The sequence below is a fragment of the Sarcophilus harrisii genome, chromosome 2 (assembly GCF_902635505.1).
Source record: "Sarcophilus harrisii chromosome 2, mSarHar1.11, whole genome shotgun sequence".
Taxonomy (NCBI): domain Eukaryota; kingdom Metazoa; phylum Chordata; class Mammalia; order Dasyuromorphia; family Dasyuridae; genus Sarcophilus; species Sarcophilus harrisii.
This window is the reverse complement of record NC_045427.1, coordinates 209,163,495-209,188,329: the sequence shown is the minus strand read 5'-3', so window position 1 is coordinate 209,188,329 and position 24,835 is coordinate 209,163,495.

Below are 24,835 nucleotides of genomic sequence, written 5' to 3'. Positions count from 1 at the left end.
ATTATTGCAGATTTAATCTTGCTTGCTAGCTATGTGACTCAGCCTATCTGAGGCCCAGTTTCCTCATCTATGAAATAGGGTCAATGATAGTGGCTATACCCCAAATCTTTGTGCTATTTTAAACAGTTACAGTCTTCTGTTATAATTATGTACGTTCTGTTATAATTACAAAATGCTATTCAGAGGTGCGCTGTTATTATTCTGTTCAACTTTAAATTCTTACCAAATTATCATGTTGTTTATAATCCCTATGTGTAGATCCCATCTTTGGACTTAACACAGTGCCTAGTGCATAACAGATGCTTAATCAACTTAACAGTTGATCAACTATGCCTTTACTGGAACTGTAGCTTCTTCCAGGAATATCTTTGCCCCTGTTCTCAATCTGTTTTTTTTTTTTTAAATCCCACCAAATTTTCAACTCAAACATGATCTCTTCCATGAAAGCTTCTCACATTGATCAGAAGTTATTTTTCCTTCCTCTGATCTCTCATAGCACTTTTTATCTCTGCTACACATTTATTTCCATACTCTTCCACAATAGTTACTGTGAACTTATCGCCTACAATTGCATGTTACTGTATATTTTATACTGCATCTGTTTGGATAGATGGCAAACTCTAGGAAAGCCAGAATTTATTTTTTTTCTTTTTTGGTCTTTTATTTCCCCTCAGTGCAGAGCAAACAGTAAGGGCTTTATACATTCATTAATCATGGTGTGCAGGCATTAAATATTTGTTGACAATTTTACATTCAGGATTTCTTTTAGTTATTACTAAAACTGGACTATCTCTATCATAAGCTCACCTGGAAGAACCCAACCTTTTCCTACCCGAATGATCCCTATTATTTAGAGAATCATTAGTAGAGATAGTTAAAGGATGCAGACATCCTCTACTAGTCCTAAGATGCTTTCTCTTCTATTAACAGTTTCTGAATTGGCCTCCCTTCAAAATTGCTGGCAGGAAAAATTTTATATCCCTTAGAACAGTACAAAATATTCAAACAGAGAATTAACTAGTTTACTGATTTTAGCATACTTGTTATGGGTGTTCTCTTCTTCTTAAGATTCATTAGTTCCCAAAGGATAATGGGCTTTGTCTCTGTTGTGGCTGCTTAGAGGAGAGAAATGGTATTATGGATGGAAAAAAGCAATGGGACTGGACTCAGAAAATGCGAGTCTAAATCTTCTCTATGCTATTGATTAGTCATATGATTATGACCAACTAATTTCATCCTTCTAAGATTCAAGTTTCTTTCTTTCTCTAGTTAGGCAGTTGAGATTAATTGATTTGCCCCAGATAGTAAATCTGTGGTCAGATTTTAATTCAAGTACTCCTAACTCCAGGGTTGGTGCTTTATCCATTGTGCCAGTTGCCCCTAAGATTTAAGCTTGTACAAAGACTTTTGGAATACATTTGTACTCCCTGCTTCACAGGATCATGGTTTGGAAAGTACTTTGCAAACTATCAGGTCTTTTAGAAATGGGACCCATTATCATCCTCATAGCTCACGTTAATATTTTGCCTATAAATTTGCAAAATACATTCTCAGTTTCTTGATATTCCAATAAGGATAAAACATTATTGTTAATTGCAATATTGTCAGGATTCATAGAAGGAAAATGAAAATTGGAAGAAAACTCTTAAGACTTTTTTTTAACCAAATCAAATACTTTAAAATAATCAGAAAATAGTATGCACTGTGGGATGTTGTATTTGAAAATTGATGTTGAAATTGTCTATATGTCTTTCATTAAATTGTCTATATAAAGATAAGTTCTACTACAGACAATTGTTTGTGAATGCCTCTCTGTCCACGTCAGCATTCTAATTCAGGTTCTCCTTAATCCAATCTTCTAATGAGGGGGATTCTAGACCTGGGGTCCATGGAGTTCCAAGGAGTCTATTGATAAATTTCAGAGAGTCTGTGAACTTGAAGAGGAAAATTATATACTTTAATTTTCCCAAACCTCTAACAGAAATTTACCATTTACTCCAATTACTTTAAAACAAAATCAGAACCCTGTGAAGGACCAATAAACTTCACCAGGTTGCCATTGATGTTTATCATACATACAAAAAGATTAAGAATTACAGCTCAATCCCCTCTGCCCTGCTGGTTCTCAATGATATTCATCATTATCATCATCATCATCATCTCAATATCACTGCAACTACTCACCATCAGCCAGTAAGCTCATGATTCCCCCCTGTCCCACTCCTGTCTTGACTATCTTTGACTTCAGGCTGCCAGGGCCTTGGATTTCTATTTTAAGGGAACATCCAGTGTTATCACCCCAACATTTCTAGAGAGAAATGATGGATTGATCACTTGTTGGGTATATTATATATTATGTTATATATTTATTTATAATAATATATTATTTATTCTTAATAATTATATTATTGTATGTAATTATTATTAATAATATATTTATCATATATATTATATAAAAGATTCCTTTCATGTAAAGGTGGGACTAGATAGCTTCTGAGATCTCTTCCAGCTCTCAGATTCTGTGATTTCTTGGGTCATGAAAGGAAGTCATTCCAGTTCTCCCTTTCATTTTCATTCAATTTCTTCACTTCTTCCTAATCTACATCAGTGATTTCTAACTTTTTTTTTCAGTTATAAAGTAGAGCCTTAACTAGATGAGGTGATTGGAGCTTCACCACAAGATGTCATATTTAAAGGGAACCAAATTTAGAAGGCATTGTTAGCATTTACAGACCTTCAGCAGAGAAGCAATAGAGTTTAGACCCTGGCTACTAAACTATATGCTGCTTTTCAAAGCTCATAAAACCCATTCCTCACAACAACTAAGTCATATAAGTATTATTATTCCTATTCTGTAGATCAGGAAATTGAGATTTAGAGAGATTTAAGTTATTTGCTTAGCTAACAAGTAGAAGAACTAGTACTGGAATCCAATATATTTTATAGTGCTATAATGGTTGGAATGTGAAATCAATCTGGAATAACCTTTCTTTTTTCTTCTCCTTTCTCTCTCCAAGGCCTAACTCAACTCCTTTCTCCTGTATAAAAACTTCTGTAAGTAGTCTAAAGCCACTCTTGTTTTACCATCAAGAATAGTCATGGAAACCATAGTTCTCCTGGGAAATCCTGTGACAATTCCATTTTTTTATGAATCATTTTAGCCCTTGACATATTTTTGCTCAATGTTATTGAAAGCGGTATTGAAGCAGAAATAAGACTAGACTAAAAATGTAGAAGACCTTAATCTTGGTCCTGTTGTTTCTTACATCTGTGACTTTGAGCAATCAGTTTTATTTTTTATTTTTATTTCTTACATATAAAATGGTACAAGAATCCCTCTCCCTTTTCCCTTTTCTTTTTCATAGTACTATTGTAAGGCTCAAATGAAATTTTGAATGTGCTTTGCAACTGGAAAATACTGTATAGGAAAACTTGGTTTTATTGCATTTCTTTTTATTGTGCTTCACAGATATTGCATTTTTTTTAATAAATTGAAGTTTTGTGACAACCATGCATAGAATAAGTCTATTGGCACCTTTTTTTTTTTCTAACAGCACGTATTCAAATCATATCTCTCTCACATTTTGGTAGTTCTTCACAATATTTCCACTATTATTATTATATCTTTTATTATGATATGTGATCAGTGATCTTTAATGTTACTGTTGCAATAATTCTGGGACACCATGAACCATTCCTATATAAGACTGGGTAACTTAACAGATAAAAGTGGTGTACTTCTGACTGCTATACCTACCAGTAGTTCCTTCATCTCTTTCCCTCTCCTTGCTCCTCCCTATTCCTTGAGACACAAAAGTAGTGAAGTTAAGTCAATTAATAACTCTACAATGACCTCTAAGTATCCAAGTCAAATGAAGAGTTAGGCAAATTAGGCAAAATTCATTACTGTCTACATTTTAAGAAATTGCCCATGGCCATCCCAGCCTTCAGCAATCACCACACTAATCTGTCAGCAGCCATCAACATTGAGGCAAGATTCTTCACCAACAAAAAGATTATGACTCACTGAAGTCTCACATGATAGGTAATTTTTTTTTTTTTTAGCAATAAAGTACTTTTTAAATTAATATATGTACATTTTTGGACAATACTTTTTTGTGTCCAGCTTTTTGTGATTCCACTTGGGATTTTCTTGGCAAAGATACTACAGTGGTTTTGCCATTTCCTTCTCTAGCTTATTTTATAAATAAACTGAGAAACTGAGGCAAACAGGGTTAAGTGATTTGCCTAGGTCACACACAAAGCACCTGAGGCCAATTTGAATTCAAAAAGATATATGAGTCTTCCTGATTCTAAGCACAGGGCTCTAAACACTATGTCACCTAATTTCCCCAGATATAATACTATTGAACACTTATAGGGGTCCTCAAACTTTTTAAATAGGGGGCCAGTTCACTGTCCCTCAGACTGTTGGAGGGTCAGACTATAGTAAAAACAAAAACTTTGTTTTGTGGGCCTTTAAATAAAGAAACTTGATAGCCCTGGGTGAGGGGGATAATCGTCCTCAGCTGCCGCATCTGGGCGCAGGCCATAGTTTGAAGACCCCTGAATAGATTACAGTATAGTGTAAAAATAACTTTTACATGTACTGGGAAACCAAAAAATTTATGTGATTTGCTTTGTTTCAGTATATGTTTCATTGCAGTGGTCTGAAAATGAACCAGCAATATCTTGGAAATATGCCTGTACAAAGAAAAGGAATGGTAATCACGAATTTATAAATTGCTAAAGCTAAAAGGGCATCTAGAGAGCAAACGAAATGCTATCATTTTTCTTTTGAGTAAACTGAGTCTTAGAAAAGAGAAGTGACACAGAACTAATTAGTGGCAGAGAAGGAACCATGTCCCAGGTCTTCTAACTCCTAGGACTCCTTCCACTACAGGAAGTTGCCATATGGTTTGCTTCCTGGATTATGATTATGGAGGCCCAGGATAGAGGTGGGACTGGTAGTCTAAGATGCTGTTGCTTCCAGAGATCTTGGGCTTACCTACTGGTGGTTGGTGGTTTGGTATATTTGGGCTTTTCAATGCAATATTTGCTCTGTGGTCTCCAAAGGCAGTGTTTTAGTAAGGATGGTAATGAGTATGGCCTTTCTCTCTCAGTGGCAGGGAAGTGTTGGGTAAAAGTAATTAAGGATGATGAGACTTTCTCACTTGTGTTCCCATTAACTCATTGTTAAAAACTGGGATGAATCCTAGGGCTTTGTGCTAATTACTGGGTTTGCAGATCAGCAAAGTGTGAATTAAATTCTGCTGTTGGTAAACAACATTGCAATCTGAGGGGGTAAATTGTGGGTTGTTGAAGATTAGATAATGTACTTCTTTTACTTTCAAGACAGAAAAGAAAAGCAAAACAGAAGATTGGCAATTGTAAAAGTCTATCCTATTCAGAGAGGAAAGGTAGCGGAGTAGGAAGTAGATGTTGACAATATTCCCAAGAAGGGCACTAGTTTTTTCCTGTACTAAGAGTATGGACAGACGAAAAAGTAAATGGAATCAACAGGCTGGCATTTAGTTGGCTCAATTGTACTGTCATGGAAGAGTTATATGTGTTGGAAAGGGATATTATAAAAGCAGGTGAAACATTTTGGTGTACTTTATGCATAGCACATGTTTTATTAATGTTGAAATTAATTGCATCAGAACACTGAAGATCTAAGAAATCTAAAAACAAAATGACTTTTCCTGTATTTGTGTGTTATCCTGTGGTTGTATGTGTGTGTGTTTGTGTATGTGTGTGCATGTCCTGTGGAAAGTGTTGAACATTGGACCATAGTGTGAACTGCCTGAAGTTTGGTGTTCAGAGTGATATCTCATAACTAGTCAATGATAAATCTTGTCATAACGTCAGAGGTTGCTACACTCTTATCAGTACCTTCATAGGACTTAAAGAAAGGGGAAAAAAAAAACTATTTTAAAATTGGGAAAGGTATTCCTTTACCCAGGACTTTAAATATGTTCTCAACAATTGGGGAAAATGAGAAAAAAAATAAGTAAAGGATCATAAAATTCTAGAGGGGAAAAGGACATTAGAAATCATTCAGTCTAACTTCCTACACTGTTTAGGAATTTTCTCTCTCTAGTATCCTTAATACTTAGCTTCTATTTGGGCACTTCCAATTGTGTGAACTTCATTATCTCAGAAGACAAGCTCAATCAATCTATGATTATTTTTAGATGCTTATTATGTCTCCCACTGTTTGGTGGTAGACACAGAAAGACAAAAAAAAAAAAAAAAAATCAGTGTCCTTGAGGAGTCTATATTCTATTTTTAGAGATATACACATATTTGGATGTACAAAAATACAAACAAAACACATCATAGATCTATAGATTAAACAAAGTGATTGAGAAAAAAGTTTGAGCGATTGGGAAAGTTCATGTAGAATATGGCTCTCAATTTGAACAGTATTAGGGATTCCAAGAGGCAGAGATAAAGGAGAAGAGTACATTCTAAATGTGTGGGAGGACTGGTGCAATGGCATTTGAAGCAGAAAATGAAGAATCTTGTATAAGGAACATTAAGATCAGGATGAGGGTGTGTGAAGGAAAATGTAGGAACATGGAAGGAATTAAAATCCAGCCACATACACTTTCTAGCTGTGTGACCTTGGACAAGTTACAACCACAGTTTTCTTGATTGTAAGAAGAGAAGTATAACAGCACCTATCTCTCAGGATTTTTGTGTGGACCAAATGAGATGTTATTTGTCGAGTACTTAGCACAATGCCAATCTTAGCTCCTGCCTCTCTTAACTCTCAGTAGGGTCATGTTGGAGGGGGTCCCAAGTGCTCAAAGGAAAATCAGGAAGGGAAAGGGGAATCCACTGGACCTACCTCTGACTGGCATAAAGTCTACAGGTGCCTCAATTTTGTTGGGGGTGAAAGGATTGATGGAAGGGAAGATGATCATAGACAGAATCATAGACTCAGAACTAAAAGGTATTGTAAAAGTAATGCTGATAATTTTTCTGGATTTATTTTATATCTTCTAATTTTGCTATAATGTTAATTGTTTAAAATTAACTATTTTAAACAATTTTTCCTAATTGATTCTCTAGGGTTCTCTAAGCATGCCCTCTGCAAATAATGATAGTTTTGTTTCCTCACTGACTATTTCTTTTTGTCTTTGCTATAGCTAACATTTCTAGTATAATGTCGAATAATAATTTTGAAAATGAATATCCTTTCCTCACTCCTGACCTTTTGGTAAGGCTTTAAATTTATCCCCCTTGCAGAGATGTTTCCTTTTGATTTTAAATAATTATTTATTATTTTCAAAAAGGCTCTATGATTTCTAATGTTTTTAATAAGGATGGGTGCTATATTTTGTCAAAAGCTTTTTTTTTTTGCATCTAATGAAAAAACCATAATATTTTTGTTGCTTTTCTTATTGATATGGTCAATTATGCTGATAGTTTTCCCAATATTGAACCACTACTGAATTTTCTGGAATGAATCCTATAGGGTCAGTGCTTGATTTTTGTTACATATTGTTGCATTTTATTGTGATATATTATAATATTTCACATAAAATTTATGCATTGAAATTCATTAAGGAAACTAGTCTATAGTTTTCTTTCTCTATTTTTGCTTTCCCTAGTTTAGGTATCAAAACCATATTTGCATCATAGAAAGAATTTGATAGGACTCCTTTACCTATTTTCTTTTTTCAAATAGTTTATATATAGCATGGTGATTAATTGTTCCTTGGATGTTTGGTAGAATTCACTTGTAAATCCATCTGGTTTGGGGGATTTTTTTCTTAGAGAGTTCATTAATGGCTTTTTCAATTTGTTTTTTCTAAGATAAGTTTATGAAAGTATTCCATTTCTTCTTCTGTTTATCTGGGAAATTTATATGTTTATAAATGTCCATCCATTCTTTTTAGATTGTCAGATTTACTGGCATATAATTGGGCAAAATAACTTTTACTAATTGTTTTAATTTTATCTTCATTGGTGGTACATTTACCCTTTTTATTTTTGATACTATTAATTTAGTTTTCTTCTTCCTTTTTAAAAATCAAATTAACTAATGGTTTATTTTTTTCATAAAGCCAACTCCTAGTTGTATTTATTAGTTCAATTTTTTAACTAAAAATTGTTCATCTCTCCTTTGATTTTCAAGACTTCCATTTTAGTATTTAAATGGGATTTTTTTATTTGTTCTTTTTCTAAGTTTTTTATTGTTTTTGTTGTTGCATGCCCGATTCATTGATTTGTACTTTCTCATTTTTATTGACATGTCTTTAAAGATATACATTAAAGATACAAAAGTAATGCTTTTGGCTACATCCCACAATTTTGAATTGTTGCCTCATTTTTGTCATTCTCTTCAATGAAATTATTGGCAATTTCTATGATTAGTCCTTTGACCCACTCATTTTTTAGAATTAAATTATTTAGTTTCCAGTTAATTTTTAATCTATGCTTTCAGAGCACTTTATTAAACTTAATTGTTATTAAAGTATGGTCTGGAAAAGGTGGATTTAATAGTTCTGTTTTTCTGCATTTAGTTGTGAGTTTTTGTAAATGTACCATGTACAACTGAGAAAAAGGTATTCTCTTTCCTAATCCTATTCAGTTTTCTCCAGTAGTCTATCATATCTAACTTTTATAATATAAAAAAAAATAACTTTTATTTATCTCCTTGACTTCTTTCTTATTTATTTTATGTTCAGATTTGCATAGTTCTGAGAGAAGAAAGTTGAGAACCCTCACATATAGTTTTGCTGTCTATTTCCTCTTGAATTTTTTTTAATAATTTGGTTACTATGCCATTTGGTGCATAAACATTTAGTACCGATATTGCTTCATTATATATAATTCCTTTTAGCAAGATGTAGTTTCCCTGATGAATTTAAAATTCCCTTTAATTGGATCTATTTTTGCTTTGCTTTGTCTGAGATTATGTCTACATCTTTTTTTTTATTTTTTTATTTTTAAGTTCAACTGAATCATAATAGATTATGCTCTAGCCCTTTATTTTAACTCACTGTGTGTCTCTCTGTTTCAAGTGTATTCTTGTAAACAAAATGTGGTTGGATTCTGGTTTCTAGTGTATTCTGCTATCAGCTTCCATTTTATGGATGAATTCATTCCATTTCCATTCATAGTTATTACTAATTGTGCATTTCTCTCCATCCTGTTTTCATTAGTTTATCCCTCTCTTTCTGTCTGTGTCTCTCTTACTTTCTCTTTCTCACTCGCTGTTTTTATTCTGTCCTTCCACTAAAGATGTTTTATTTCTGACCACTGCCTTCTTTGACCACACCTCCCTTTTATCATCTCTTTCCTTTTGCATATCACGTATATGTAACATGTACACATACATATATATGTACATATGTGTGTACATATGTGCATGTAGATGTGTTCTTATTTCCTCTTTGATCAAATTTAGATGTGAGCGAGATTCAAATGTTGCCCTACTCTTATTCATCTTTATTGTGAAAGCTCTTCTTTGTATATCTCTTTTATTTGAAATTATTTCCCCATACTTTTTTTCTGCCTTAACCATTTTTAATATCACTAAACATAATTAACTCACTTCTGCACTCTCTTTCTATCCTTCTAACTGCCCTAATATTAATAAAGTTCTTATAAATTACATGAATTATTTTCTCATTGTGAACAATTTAACTTTATTGAGTCTCTTACAACTTTTCTTTTGTGTTTACTTTTTATGCTTCTCTTGAAACTTCTGTTAAATTTCAGATTTTTCATTTAGCTCTGTTCTTTTCATCAGAAATGCTTGCAAGTCCTCTACTTCATTAAATGACTATTCTCCCCCCCACCCCCTTCCCGGGAGGATACTCAGCTTTGCTGGGTGGATTATTTTTAGTTGTAAAGCCAGATCTTTTGTCTTACAGAATATCATATACTGAGCCTTGGATTGTAGGACATTCAGGAAAGACCTCTGGTATGAGGGTTGCCAAGCCCTATCACCCAATCTTATCTGTGGCTCCAAGAAAATATGCATGTGCAGTGGCCAACCCTGGCAAACATCATGGCAGAAAGGCTAGACCAGTTTGAGGGTAACCAAGGGGTCTCAAACCAACCGGTGAATTAGAGGATTATCTACCCGAAACATGCAAAGATTCCCCTGGAAGAATGGGCAGATGAGGACAGTTCATTCCAACAACCATAAAGACGGCTGAAACAGGTGTTAGAGCCACAACTATCCACTGCATCCTGAGCCATTGCCAGTCATCTTGACTTTATCTTGTCATTGTACTTCAATGCCTTTGGAAGAGAGGAAGAAGCCAGTGATGCAGCTCTCTCACACTTGATCCATTTTATGTGAGAGTCAAAAGACATCACCAATAGTATTTTACTTTTTTTTTTTTTTTAAATCTCAAAGTACTGTGGCAAGTCCTTACCCAGAAAGAATCTCTGATATCTTGTGACTGCAATCATTACTGCTCCTCAGAGCCTCTACTACTTTGCTGCTGGAAATGATAATGTTCTTTAGGATCCCTGATCCCTTGGAACTGGAAGTGATACTGCTTTTCAGGGTTCTTGATCCCTTGTCAACAAAAAAAGATACTTCCCATTGGGACTTCCACTCCTTCTTGATCAGAAGTGCTCCTCTTTGCCTTTGAATTGTGACTTAGAAGTGTGTATAAGCAACTAAGTTGCCAGACAGTTTCTGGTCCTGCATGTACTTCTAGTATGGGGGTTCCCTATAATGCCAATTCCCTTTCTCATCTCTGGTTTGAGACCTCCCAAAACTGTTACTGCTTCTGTCACCACCACCTGGTCCCATCGCTGATGTTTATCCATGTGAAATTTGCATCAGCCTCTAGCCCTATATTGGGCTGGAAAAATACCTCATCCAATCATTTTGTTGGCTTTGCCACTCCAAAATTTGATGTGAGGTATATTTTAAAGTTGTTTGGAGGAGAATTTTGGTACAATTCAGCTGAGTGCTTTTTCTACCCTGACTTCTTAGCTCTGCCCTGAAAGTACCATTTACATTTTTAAAAATTAGTTTTGACCCACCACAAAGAGCTTTCTTTATTTAGATTATATATCTATAAATAGATATTGATATTCACCATCTTAAAGATTAAAGCTAATAAAATTATAAAATATTTATTTGAAATAACTATGAAAAATAACTATTTTTCAAAGCAAAAAATATATATATAGCAACAAGAGTGTCCTTGCTTTACTTTTTTTCCAAATAGATTTCATGTCTGAGCTTAATAGAAAACATCTGGATTCTCATATCTGTTTTTGCATTCCTGAGGCAAAGGCAGAAAAAACCAGTGCCTGGCTAATACCAAGTGGGTCTGTTTTTACAGGATCTCTGAACCCTTATACTTTGAGCTGTACAAATCAATCTTCCTCTGGTGTCTGTAAAGGATAAAAGAAATCTTAATCCTCTTGCCTTCCCATCCTCATACACTTTTTTCTCTGGGGCTCAAGCAGGAATCCTGTCAGTTACTAATGATTACAAGGGTTTATTTGGGCTTTTTTATTTAAAAAAAATGAGAGGTTCAGAATTTGTGGAGAGAATGAGGTAATATCTGAATAGCCTATCTTTATCCAGCTAGCCAACCTCTTCCCCACCCCCCAACACCATCACCTACTCCCTGCCATCAGCAGTTCTCAGTTCTTTTGAGGACACATCTTGAGGTACCTTTGAACCTCAGACTCCTTGAATGTGTTTTTAATTTTTAAACTCCTCAGAGAAGTTGTTGGGGCTCTATGCAACCCAGGGATACCTTGAAAAGGTCTCATGGCTCACTTGACATTCAATGATTTCATCACTCATTTCTCTGACCTTTTATAAAATTTCATACTAATTCAAGGACCTTGTGGGAGACAAAGCTGTGCTCATAGCTTGCTTGTAGTGGGTGGTGAATGAACTCTAGTCACAGAATGTATCAAATCATAACTTCATTTCTAGAAAGAATTTCTTTGGATCTTAATTAGTTTGACTTTCCCCGTTAGCTAGAATAATGAGAGGCAAATATCACTAGAGTGTGGCAACTGGAACTGGGCTCAACCTACATAGTGAGGAAGAGGGGTGGGTGCAGGGAGATTTTCACTCTATGATGAGCTTCTCTGGCCTGATATTTAGCTAACCACAGAAGGTGACTGCCCCTGACCTAGTCCCAGACCATCCCACTCTATCAGTCACTGTCATATTCCCCTCCTGCAGCCAACTTTTACCCATTGCCATGTGTCTCCCCTTATTTCCAGGGGTTGGGGATCTATCAACCACAGAAACAGACTAAACTCTCTGGTAAATGGCCTATCTCATTTCTCTCTAGGGCTAAACCTAGAATGGGCTTTTGTACTATCTTTTGTATTATCTTTTCTTTTCTTTTTTTTTTTTTTTTTTTGTACTACTTTGTACTATCTCCCAATCTGCCAATGAATTCCACTGGACAAAAGAATTCCAAATTATGGTTTTGATGAAAATTTGTCTATATGCTTCCAGAGTTGTCCAGTCCCCACAACAGGAGCCATTGAATTTTGCTTAGCCTCGCACAAGGTTCACGGATGAATATAGTCCCTGGGCAAGAGAAATTCAAGGACACATAAATCATCAATTTAATAATCAAATCACCTTTGTAGCTGATTCTGTTGTGCCTCTGAGCTTTAGAAAGTATATACTCAGAGGCATATTAATAACTGATTTAAGAATATAATTTCCTTGTTACTGTAGACTCAATAAAAGTAATAATGTATCAATCCTTCATACTAATGACAGGCTAATCTTTATTTTATGTTGCTTTATGCACATTTCTCCTCTGCTCAAGAATCTTTAATGATTCCCTATTTCCTACCAAGTAAAATTCAGACTTTATTTTTTGGTGTTTAAAAGCTCTTTATATTCCCTTACCACTTTACTTTTCCAGACTTAACTCTAATTACTCTGTACTAAGCATTTTACACTTCAATCAACTTCTGCTTTCCCCAACACACATGATGCTGTCAATATTATTGCCTCAGACTATTCTCATGGATTGTTTAAGATGACTCAGAGACATGGCAGGTTTTTTTTGCTGATAATATATATATATTTATATATATTAAGAGAAGAAAGTGGACCAGGGTGGTAGAAGACAAAGACATTGCTCTCTTAGTGTACCTTTTATGCTTGCTCAGGTTTATTTAGAGAGCAAGAGCTATAGAATTTGGATCTGAAGGAGGCCATAGAGCCTCAGATCCACATATCCCTTTGGGATCTGATAGAATGCAGCTCCACAAAATGGTTGGAGTGGCAATGAAGACTGATAACTAGGAACTGATGAGAGTTAAACTATTATTTTTAATCCTAAATCAGATAGAAAGTTGGGTTAGAAATACTGATAAAGCTTGCAGAAAAAGTGAATGAGTTAAATAAATAAATTTAATATTATCCTGGGGGCACTTGACTTAGCTGTGTTTCTAGGCCCTTTGCTACTTCTGATGGCTCAGAGCATAAGCATTATCATCTGGTCCTTATCAGGAAGAGACTTTCTAGCCACTGCATCCTAACAGATAGAAACTGAGATGGTCAAAAAGTATCCGGAAGTAATGGGCTGGTGGTAGAGCACAATTAAGTCACAAAGTAAACATAAACATGTGATACCAATCACAGAATGCAAACATGAAAGCATAAAGAAACACTGATATGATATGCTAACTATTTTTTCCAGAAGCATAGCATTTAATGGGAAGAAAAAGATAGAACAGTAGCTAGATCAGGTAGAAAAGCCAAATAAAAATCCTTTTATTTTTATATTTTAGAATTAGGAAAAGAACATTTTTTTTAATTGTAAAAAGCTAAGCATGTTTATAGATAAGGGAGAAGGACTCAGAGGAAGGAAAGATATTAAAGATACATAAAAGGGAAGCTAATCTGGAGTTTGGTACAGAAACGAGTGGAAAATATGACTGAAAAGATAGATTGGGGACAAATTTCAAAGGATCTTGAGTGCCAGACTCCACACATAAATACCTATGAAAATACAGTGTGATTTTCCCCTTGGGCAAGACTACTCTGGGCAAAACTGTAAAGCCCACAAAGTTTTTCATTGATGTCTTTCCACTGCCTCACTGTAATAATCTTTTAATCTTCTTATCTCTGTCTTAGTCTTATCTTCTGTGTGTCCTTTTCATCCTTTTTTGTGAGGGCCTTATCTAGGCCAGTCTTCCAGTTGATTATGCTCTCTCCCCTACTTTATCTTTCCTGACTTATTTTTTATTCTCCTTTACCCACCAATGAGTTACCAAGTCTCTATAACACCTCTCATATCTGATTCCCTCTCCCCACTCATAGGACAATCATATTATTTTAAGCCCTTATAATTTCTATTACAATAGCTTCATAATCATGAAGTTGGTTTTAGTTTCTGACCTCTGTATTCACACATGACTGTCAAATTGATATTCCTATCTCAAACCTGTTCATGGCATTCTCCTACTCAAGAAGTTTAGTGACTCCCTATTTCTTCCAGGAGAAATTACTGAGCCCTCTGTCTGGCATTTAAATCCTTTATCTTTCTAGATTATTATATAACTTCACACATTCTACTTTATGCTTAGCTATTAACTATTTCATTTTTGTCCAGTCTGTCTCACCTCTCCCGCATGCCTAGAATTCTCTCACTCCTCACTTCTACCTTATAGAAGTCCTAGCTTCGTTCAAATCATAGTTTATATACTTTGTCCCAAAGACTTCCCAAGTCTTACTGTTCTCCCTTTATCCCTAAAAGTACCTTGCATTCACTCTATCAATGTTTTGAATAAGTACATATCACCTACCCTTACCCCCCTACTCCATCTCTCCACTCTACCCCAAATTCTTCCTTTCTCTCCCTGAGCTAAATTCCTGATGTCAGAAATGGTATCTTTTTTTTTTTTTTTTTTTTTTTTTGGCTTTTGAATTTTCAATGCCTATTCATATACCACTCAATAAATATTGAAGTGAAATGAATTAGATGACTTTCCTCATCCCAGGAAATATTAGTTTTTCAATGGTGGTTTTTGATATCATAATAATGATGATGATGATGATAATAAATAATAACATGTATGAATGTATATGTATATATATACATATGTGTACATCTGTATATTGTGAATATAGATATACACATGTTTGTGTGCATTTATGAGGGGGGAACTTCCTATCAAAGTGATTGACAAATGAAGAAATCTTCACTTAAGATATAAAACTGAAAGGGACTTCATATGCCACCAATCCAACCCCTTCATTTTACAGATGAGGAAACTAAAAGATTAAATGAATGGCTAAAATCATACAGGTAATGTCAGGAACAGGATTTGAATTCAGGTTTTGTTACTCCAGAACCAGTAATTTATGCATTATGCTCTGTGTTCATGGCCTCATCACACCATATGTACTGGTTCAGCAGATAAGGTCAACATTGGCTTGAATAGGAGTGATTTTATAAGATAGAGAAAAGAAAAATCAACATCTCAATTAATGTTATAGTTTTCAGTTTATCCTGTGCTTTTATCAGATAATATTGTATATCTGTGTTCATATCTATATCATCCACAAGACTAGAAGCTTCATGAGAGCAGAGACTGTCTCATCTTGTACCTCTTTTAGCACCTAGAATAATGTTCCACATACTAAATGTTGAAGTAAATGAACAAATGAATGAATGAGATTTCACATATAGCTTTAACAGTAAACCTTGGCTCATTCCTGATTATTTTTGCCTTTCTTTCTTTCTTTTTTTCTGATATAGTCCCATGTGAATAACAGACATAATTTCAGATTTTGGTGAGATGAATATGCTTAATCACCTGGCGAGTAGCATTTCTTCAGAATGACTATATTTTGCTTTCTAAATTAGTTACCACCAAAACACTTATGTTTCACTTTTGTTTCATTCTCTAGAATAGCTGAAAAATCTTTGGGTGTAAGTTCTCAATTTTGGACTCATGGTTTGCACTTCTTCCTTCTTTCACTAAATAGCCCCATATTATCTGGTTGATTGTATCAGTGGTGTAGTTTGGTTGACTCCAGACCAACTTTTCACTATATTGGCATGTTGGAACTCATTAATCAGAAGAGCTGGGTTCTGATCCAGATTCTGACCTTTATTACATGTGTAACTTTGGATAAATTGCTTTACTTCTTTATACCTCAGTTTCCTATCTGTAAAATGGGAATAATAGCATTTCCACTGGAGAAACAATATGACACCATGCATCCTTTAGAGTTAAGAAGCCAGTTGACAGCTTGTCAACAGACTAAAAATAAATAAATAGGGGCAGCTAGGTGGCGCAGTGGATAGAGAGCCAGCCCTGATGTCAGGAGGACCCGAGTTCAAATTTGATTTTAGACACTTAACACTTCCTAACTGTGTGACCTTGGGCAAATCACTTAACCCCAATTGCCTCAGCAAAAAATAAATAAATCGATTTATAAATAAATAAGAGTGGGATGTACTAGATGATTTCTCTTCCAACTTTATATTCTGAAATTTTGTTATTCTGTAGAGATGCAGATGAGCTGTCAAATGGCATGAGTTGTAGGAGTTTCCATGTAGGGATTTCCCATTCAATGATATCATAAGTCTGGTCAAAATAATTTTTGCCTCACAGAAATATTGCAAGGATCCCCATTGTAAAACTCCATTGAGTTCCTGAATTAGTTGGAATTTATGAGAACACCATCAGAATAGTCCATAGTCTAAACTGATTTTTTAAATGATTAGAATTGGTTTGCACTAAAACATACATACCCATTAGTCTCAATCTTTTATTGACCCATGAAATGAATTTATGGAATGTTGGGTCACAATGAGAATCATGGTTAAAGAACCAACAACATTTCCCTGGTTCATCAGGGGTATGAAGTGGTGTCCACGATTTTCTTATAGATAATACAATATAATGGAAAGAAGTCTGGACTAAGGAAGCACAGTTTGAATTTGAGTTCTGGCTTAGTTTCTCAATGTCCTCAAAGCTCCCTGTCATTTACAAACTTATGATATGATGAAACTGTGACTTGTAAAACCAATGGACAGAAAGCAATGTCTCATGGTGATCTCAGAGTCAGGAAAACCTGATTTTAAGTTCTGGCTCTAACATTATGCTACCATAGGTGAATTACTTAATATATTGGTACTCTCAGAAGATTTTCTAGGACATCTGGGTGGCACCAGAGTGCACAGGGTATTAGGCCTGGAATCAGGAGGTCTCATCTTCCCGAGTTCAGATCTGGCCTCAGACACTTACTGGCTATATAATCTGGCTAAATCACTTAACTTTGTTTGCCTCAGTTTTTTCATCTTTAAAATGAGCTGGAGAAGGAAAAGACAAACAAGTCCACTATCTTTGCCAAGAAAATCTCAAATGGGGTCATGAAGAATCAGACACAACTAAAAAACAACTGAACTGAAGGCAATTCTCTAAGACAATAAATTGAAGAAAAACTTGTTTCAATAGAGGGAGTTTTTTTCATTGTGTGAAATCCTGCATAGATGAATTTATAGACTGAGGCTAAAAATAAATAGATTCATAAATTCATAAGTAAATAAGAGTCGGTTGTACTAGGTAGTCTCTTAAGTCCTTTCCAGTGTTAAAATTTTATTACTACTAATAATAAGTAATAATAATTCTATTTAAGTTTATAAAGAGTAACTATTTGAACCCACAGACAATGGTTCCAACAAATATGTATTATTTTTCAATTCTTTTGTCTTTAATGCTTAAACTAGATAAACATTTTAGATGATTCTGTTGATGGTAATGAAAACCCAATTACATTTTTTAGAATTCTTGACATACATATTGTCATGTGATCTCTATGGAAAAAATACTGCCTTCATTATCCCCATTTTATAGTAGGAGAAACTAAGTTTCAAAGAAAGTGTTAGCCCTATGAGATTACATAATTAAATAGCACAGCTAGAGTTCTTGCCCAAGCTTTCTGATTCCATTGAGGATGGAATTTTGTTTTGTTTTTGTCTTTGTAATTCCGGTTCATTATAGAATAATACCTGACACATAAATAAACAAGCATTTATTATTTAAATATATGCTTAAACAAGCATATATTATTATTAAATATTAAATTAAAATATTTAAATTAAAAATATATAATAAATGTATTATTATTAAATATATATTAAATAAAAGGCATTTATTAAGTGCCTACTATCTACCAGACACTATGTCAGAAATACTAGCGATAAAAGAAATGGGGAAAAAAAAATAAACCAGCCTCTGCTCTCAAGGAGCTCATAATGTAATGGGAACAGGTGTTAGCTAAATTTTTAATGAATTTTTTGAATTCAAATTCCAATGCTGTTGCTAGTAACTTGGATGATTTAGTACACAGAAAAAGTTTGTGAAGCAAAGTAATCTTGTAAACAAGAGAAGCTTGTTTATCCACTTCAGAGGATATTGGTAGAAATAATGGTCTTTGATGTCAAGCAAGATTTGATCTAAAATTCTGTTTTTCAAGTTGTCCTTGGTAAGTTAGTCAACTTCTCAGAACTATAGTTTCCTCACCTCTAAAATGATAATTAAAAAAAAATACCTTCCCCATGTGCTTTGTGATGAAAGAGCCTTGGGAAGTTCACAGTACAACATTTGATAATGTTTGTAAAGCACTTAGCTTAGTACCTTTCTGCCTTATTTTTTAAATTTTTAATATTTTCTTTTTCCCATTAACATGTAAAACAATCTTTTGACATTTGTTTTTAAAACTTTGAGTTTCAGATTCTCCCCCTTCTTCCCTCACCCATTGGGTAGGCATATGTGAAGTTATACAAAAAAAAAAATTTCCATAAAAGTCGTATTGCAAAAGAAAACTAAGATCTACCCCCACACACACACATACACACACACAAAAAAAGAAATCCTCGAGAAAATTGAAGTTAATTTTTTTTTTTTAAAGCATGGTTCAATCTGTATTCAGACACAATCAGTTCTTTCTCTGGGTATGGGAAGCATTTTTCATCATAGGTCCTTCAGAGTAATCTTGGATCATTGTATTGCTGAGAATAGCAAAGTCATTCCCAGTTTATCATCCCACAATGTTGCTACTACTTTGTACATAATACATTTCACTTTGCTTGAGTTCATGGAGGATTTTCCAGGTTTTTCTGAGAGCATCCTGCTCATCATTTCCTATAGAACAAGAATATTTCATCATAATCACATATCTGGACTTCTGAATTTCCAATTCTTCTGCCTTATTTTATAGGAAGTTGAGTGATACAGTAGATAAAGTATCTGACCTGAAGTCAGGAAGAATTATGTTCGAATCCAGCTGCCAACATTTATTAATGGTTTTATCTTGGGAAAATTACTTAACCTCTTTTTGCTTTAATTTTCGCAACTGCAAAATGGAAATACTAATAATATCTACCTCATAGGATTGTTGTAAAGATCAATTAAAGTAATATTCGTGGAGGGTTTAATACAATATCTGCATATCAAAGGTATTTAAGAGATGTGCATTTATCTTCAACATAAATATGAATTGTTATTCTGGAGAAACTCTTCAACTAGAGAACATACCATGAGAAAATAAGATAAATGAAAAAAACTGCTTCAATCTGCATTCAGAGTTCATCCTCCGGATACAGATAGCATTTTTTTTTTTTTTTTAGGAGTTCTTTGTGCTTGTCTTAGATCAATGTATTGTTGAGAAGAGCTGAGTCAATCATAATTGATCATCATAAAATGTTGCTAATGCCATGTGTAATGCTTTCTTGATTCTGCTCATTTCACTTTGCATCAGTTCATATAAACCTTTCTAGGTTATTTTCTGAAATCTGGTTCCTCATCATTTCTTATTGCACAATAATATTCCATTTCATTCATATATACAGCAGCTTGTTTAGCCATTCACCAATTGATAGCCATTCCATCAATTTCTAATTTTTGCCACCACAAAAAAAATGAATATTTTTACACATGTAGATCCTTTTTCCTTCTTTATTATCTCTTTGGGTACAGACCTTGGAGTGGTGTTATTGGATCAAAAGGTATGCACAGTTTGTTTGTTCTTTCCCTTTGGGCATAGATCCAAAATTGTTCTGAGTTCACAAGCCCACCAACAGTTTATCAGTGTCCCTATTTTCCTATATTCTTTCCAACATTTATCATTTTCCTTTTTGGGGGATGATTTAGCCAATCTGATGGAATTGAGGTGGTATCTCAAAGTTGTTTTAATTTGCATATCTCTAATCACAAATGATTTAGAGTAGTTCATCATATACCAATAAATAGCTTTGATTTCTTCATCTGAAAATTGCCTGTTCATATCTGTTCACCATTTATCAATTGAGGAATGGCTTATATTCTTATAAATTTGATTCAATTTTCTATAAAGTTGAGAAATGAGACCTTTATCAAAGATACTGGCTATAAAGATTATTTCCTATCTTTTTTTTTTTTTTACTTTCCTTCTAAGTTTGATTGCATTAGTTTTGTTTCTACAAAAAGCTTTTTAATTTAATCTAATCAAAATTACATCTTTTATATTTTGTAATACTATTTATCTCTTATTTGGACATGAATTCCTTTCTTGTCCCAAACATCTAACAAGTACACTATTCCTTCTCCTAATTTGCTTATGGCATCACCCATTATGTTTAAATCATTTAACCTTATCTTGGTATACAGTGGGAGGTGTTGATCTATACCTAGTTTGTGTCCTAGTTTCCTCTAGTTTTCCAGTTTTTCCCAGTAATTTTTGTCAAATAGTGAGTTCTTATCTAGGAAGCTGGGATCTTTGGGTTTATCAGACAATAGGTTACCATTGTCATTCATTACTGTGTCTTACATACCAAATTTATCCCACTAATCTATCACTCTATTTCTTAGCCAATATAGACACTTTTAATGATTAGTATTTTATAATATAGTTTGAGATCTGCTATAGTTTGACTACCTTCATTTATTTTTTTTTTCATTAATTCCCTAGATATCCCTGACCTTTTCTTCTTTCAGATGAATTTAATTGTTATTTTTTCTAGCTCTATCAGATACTTTTTGGTAGTTTGAGTGAAACAACACTGAATAGGTAAACTAGTTTAGGCAGCATTGTCATTTTTATTACACTGGCTTAGTCTACACATAAGCAATTAATATTTTTCTAATTGTTTAGATCTTTATTTTTGTGAAGAAGGGTTTTTTAATTGTTTTCATATAGTCCCTGGGTTCGTCCTGGCAGTTAGGTTCCTAAGCATTTTATATTGTTTACAATTTTTTTAAATGGAATTTCTCTTTCTATATCTTGCTGCTAAAAAATATAACCAACAAAATGCTGATGATTTATGTAGGATTATTTTATATTATGCCACTTTGATAAAGATATCAATTATTTCAAGTAGTTTTTTCAGTTGGTGAGCAGAATTGTACTATAACTTTATTTCATGGGAAATAAAAAAAAACAAGAGAAAAAAATTCTGAATATAAAAACTACTATAGTGGAAAGAAAGTTCAGAACAGAAATTCAGAAGAAGATAATAAAATCAAAGCTCCTACATCCAAAATCTCCAAGAAACATTTTAATCAGTCTCAAGCCATAGAAGAGCTCAAAAAAGATTTTGAAAATCAAGTAATTGAGATAAAAGAAAAACTGGGAAGAGAAATGACAGTGATGCAGATGAAAAATAAATCAACAACTTGATAAAGGAAAAACACACCAAAAAAATTCCTGAAGAAATAACATTTTAAAAATCAGATTGAGCCAAATTGTAAAGGGGGTTAAAAAAATTAGGAGAAGAATGCCTTAAAAAGCAGAACTGGCTAAATGGAAAGAAAAGCATAGAAATTCACTGAAGAAAAAATTCATTAAAAAGTAGAATTAGAGAAATGGAAAAGGAGGTACAAGAGCTCACTTAAGAAAATAATTCATTAAAAATTAGAATTGATCAAAATGGCAGCTAATGACTTTATGAAAAATCAAGAAACAATAAAACAAAACCAAAAGAATGAAAAAATAGAAGGCAATGTGAAATATCTCATTGGAAAAATAACTGATCTAAAAAAATAGATCCAGAAAAGATAATTTTAAAATTATTGGACTACTTGAAAGCCATGATAATAATAATAATAATTTTTAAAAGGCATCATCTTTCAAGAAACTATTAAGGAAAATTGCTCTCATTTTTGAACGAGAGGGTAAAATAGAAATTGAAAGAATCCACCTATCACCTACTGAAATTTATGCCCATTAATTGAGAATGGCTGAATAAATTTGGGTATGTGATTATAATGAAATATTATTGTGTTATGAGAAATTATGAGCAGAATGCTCTCAGAAGAACTTAGAAAGACTTTCATGAGCTGATACAAAATAAAAGATAATACAAAGTAACAGCAGTATTGTAAGATGATCAGCTGTGAATGATTTAGCTTTTCTCAGCAATGATCCAAGACAACTCTGAAGGATTTATGATGAAAAATGTTAATCATACCTAGAGAAATAACTGCTGGTGTCTGAATACAGACTGAAAAATATTTTTTAAACTGTATTTTTCTTTAAAAAAAAATTTTTGGGGGTGGTAAGGAGTACTTTGGTCTATGTTTTCTTTCACACCATGACTATTAAGGAAATGTTTTATATGACTATACATGTATAACCTGTCTCAAATTGCTTCCCTTCTCAATGAGGGGTGGCAGGAAGGAAGGAAGGGAGAGAATCTGGAATTCAAAGTTTTAAAAGTGAATGTCAAAAATTGCTTTTACAACTCACTGGGAAAAATAGAATACTAAATAAATGGGAGGAAAAAACCAAGGGGTTCATACTAGGTGGATATTGAGGTCTCTTCTGGATATAATTCTATGAGCCTATGATCCTAATTTCCTGAGCACTTTTTAGTCTGTCAATAGCATGTATTAAGCCCTTCCTATACATCAAAGACTGTACTGAGAGATTGTGATACAAGGGAAAAAAAAACACTGTTCCCTGTCCTCAAGGACCTCATTCTCTAAAGGAGGTGACAATACACAAATTATTACAGTTACACCCAAGGTCCTGCCCCACGTTCTGTATTGACTTATCTATAAGTGTAGTTTTAGAATAAAGCCTATGATTTCTTTGGTGTGGGGACTCTACCAACACAGATACATATTACATCTGAGCTAGAGGATGTGGTATTTGATTACTGCTCTGGCCAAAAACAAAAACAAAAACAAAAAAAAACATTGAGCCCCTTGTGAGCAATGGTGATGATCTCAATGGTTAGCTAGGCTGGTTAACAGATAATATGCACATGTTATATCCTTAGACATATTACTTCAAGCCTTTCCATTTTGGGAGGCTTTGACAGTGTTTGCCCTCCATTGTCTTTGAGGACTCAAGTGACATAGAGTCACTGCTATAAAACAGAACAAAGTGTTATAACAGCTGTAGAGGTAGTATCTTGGAAAGCTTGCTGGCTCTGGGGTCAAAAGAACAAAGTTCCAATTCCATCTTCAGCACTTAGACCTGTATTATTTTCCCCAGGACAGTTAACCTTGCTAGATACCCTTACAAATCACTGTCTCCCTTTCCAAATGGTTATAAACCAACCCTTTAAAAATACATTCTAGAAATTTTCCAGAAATGAAAGTCAAGCTTTCACCCACTGTCTAGAAAATTCACTTTTTTCTTTTTGAAAACTGGGACATTTCCTTGATTACAAAAAGTACCTCATCTGCAGGAAATCCTGGCCCTTTTGAAGTACCTGCCTTTCCCAAATGTTAACTCTAACATCTGTGTCCTCACCTCTAAAATGAGTAGGATTGGATTAGATGATTCTTAAGTTTCCCTTTCATCAATAAAATTTTTGGATGAGGTTCTTATATTTCTTCCAATTACAGAGAGATAAAAATTTTAGAACTTAATCAATCAACAAGTATTCATTAAGTGCCTACTATTTGCTAGAGACCTTGCCAAGCACTAGGGGTAGAAAAAGAAAAGTCAGAGATTTAAAGATAAAAATGACTTTAGATTCTCATGGTTTTCCTAGTTATCTTCAAGTCTCAGCTAAAATTCCATTTTCTGTAAAGAAGCTTTTCTGTATTTCCCCTTACAATGAGTGCCTTCTCTTTGAGATTATATACTATTTATTATTTATTTATCTTGTTTGTACACAATGGTTTACATCAGGGGTCCTCAAACTATGACCAACGGGCCAGATGTGGCCTGCTAATGACGTTTATGCGGCCTGCCAGGTTATGGCAAAAATCAGACTGGAAGTGACATTCGACCTAAACTTGTGTTAGCAATGTACACTTCTGGCACTGGATTGAGGCTGCAGAGGCAGAGTGTGAGGCGATATCAAGGTGAGGTGAGTTCCCAGGCCAGGGTGTGTAGTATGGGGAAGGGAGAGAGATGTAGAAGATGGAGAACTGACAGCCAGCATCCTTGTACAGTAATGGCAGCCACCACAACAGACAGGCGCAGGGTATGCACAGTGCATGCTGCGCATGTCACAGCCGCTGCAGGGGGAATTCACTGCAGCAGTGAAGATCGAAAGCGGGAACACGAGAGCAGGAGAGAGAGTGAAGGAAACGGAGGCATCACAGCACAGAGGCAGCTTGGAGGAAGTTGGTCATTGCAGTCTATATGTCTCTGTGTGGGCAAAGTTATTGCTGGCATATTGTTTTTGTAGCGCTGTATATATATATATATATATATATATATATATATATATATATATTGGTATTTTACTAATAGCAATTTGGAATCCCTGGAAAATAATGATGTCAAGAAAAAGAAAAATTGACTCGAAGTGTAGGATAGTCAAAGAACAGTAGACTTATGATTACTTTTTCATGCAGTACAAGGAAAGAGCTGTATGTCTAATATGCCAGAATATAGTGT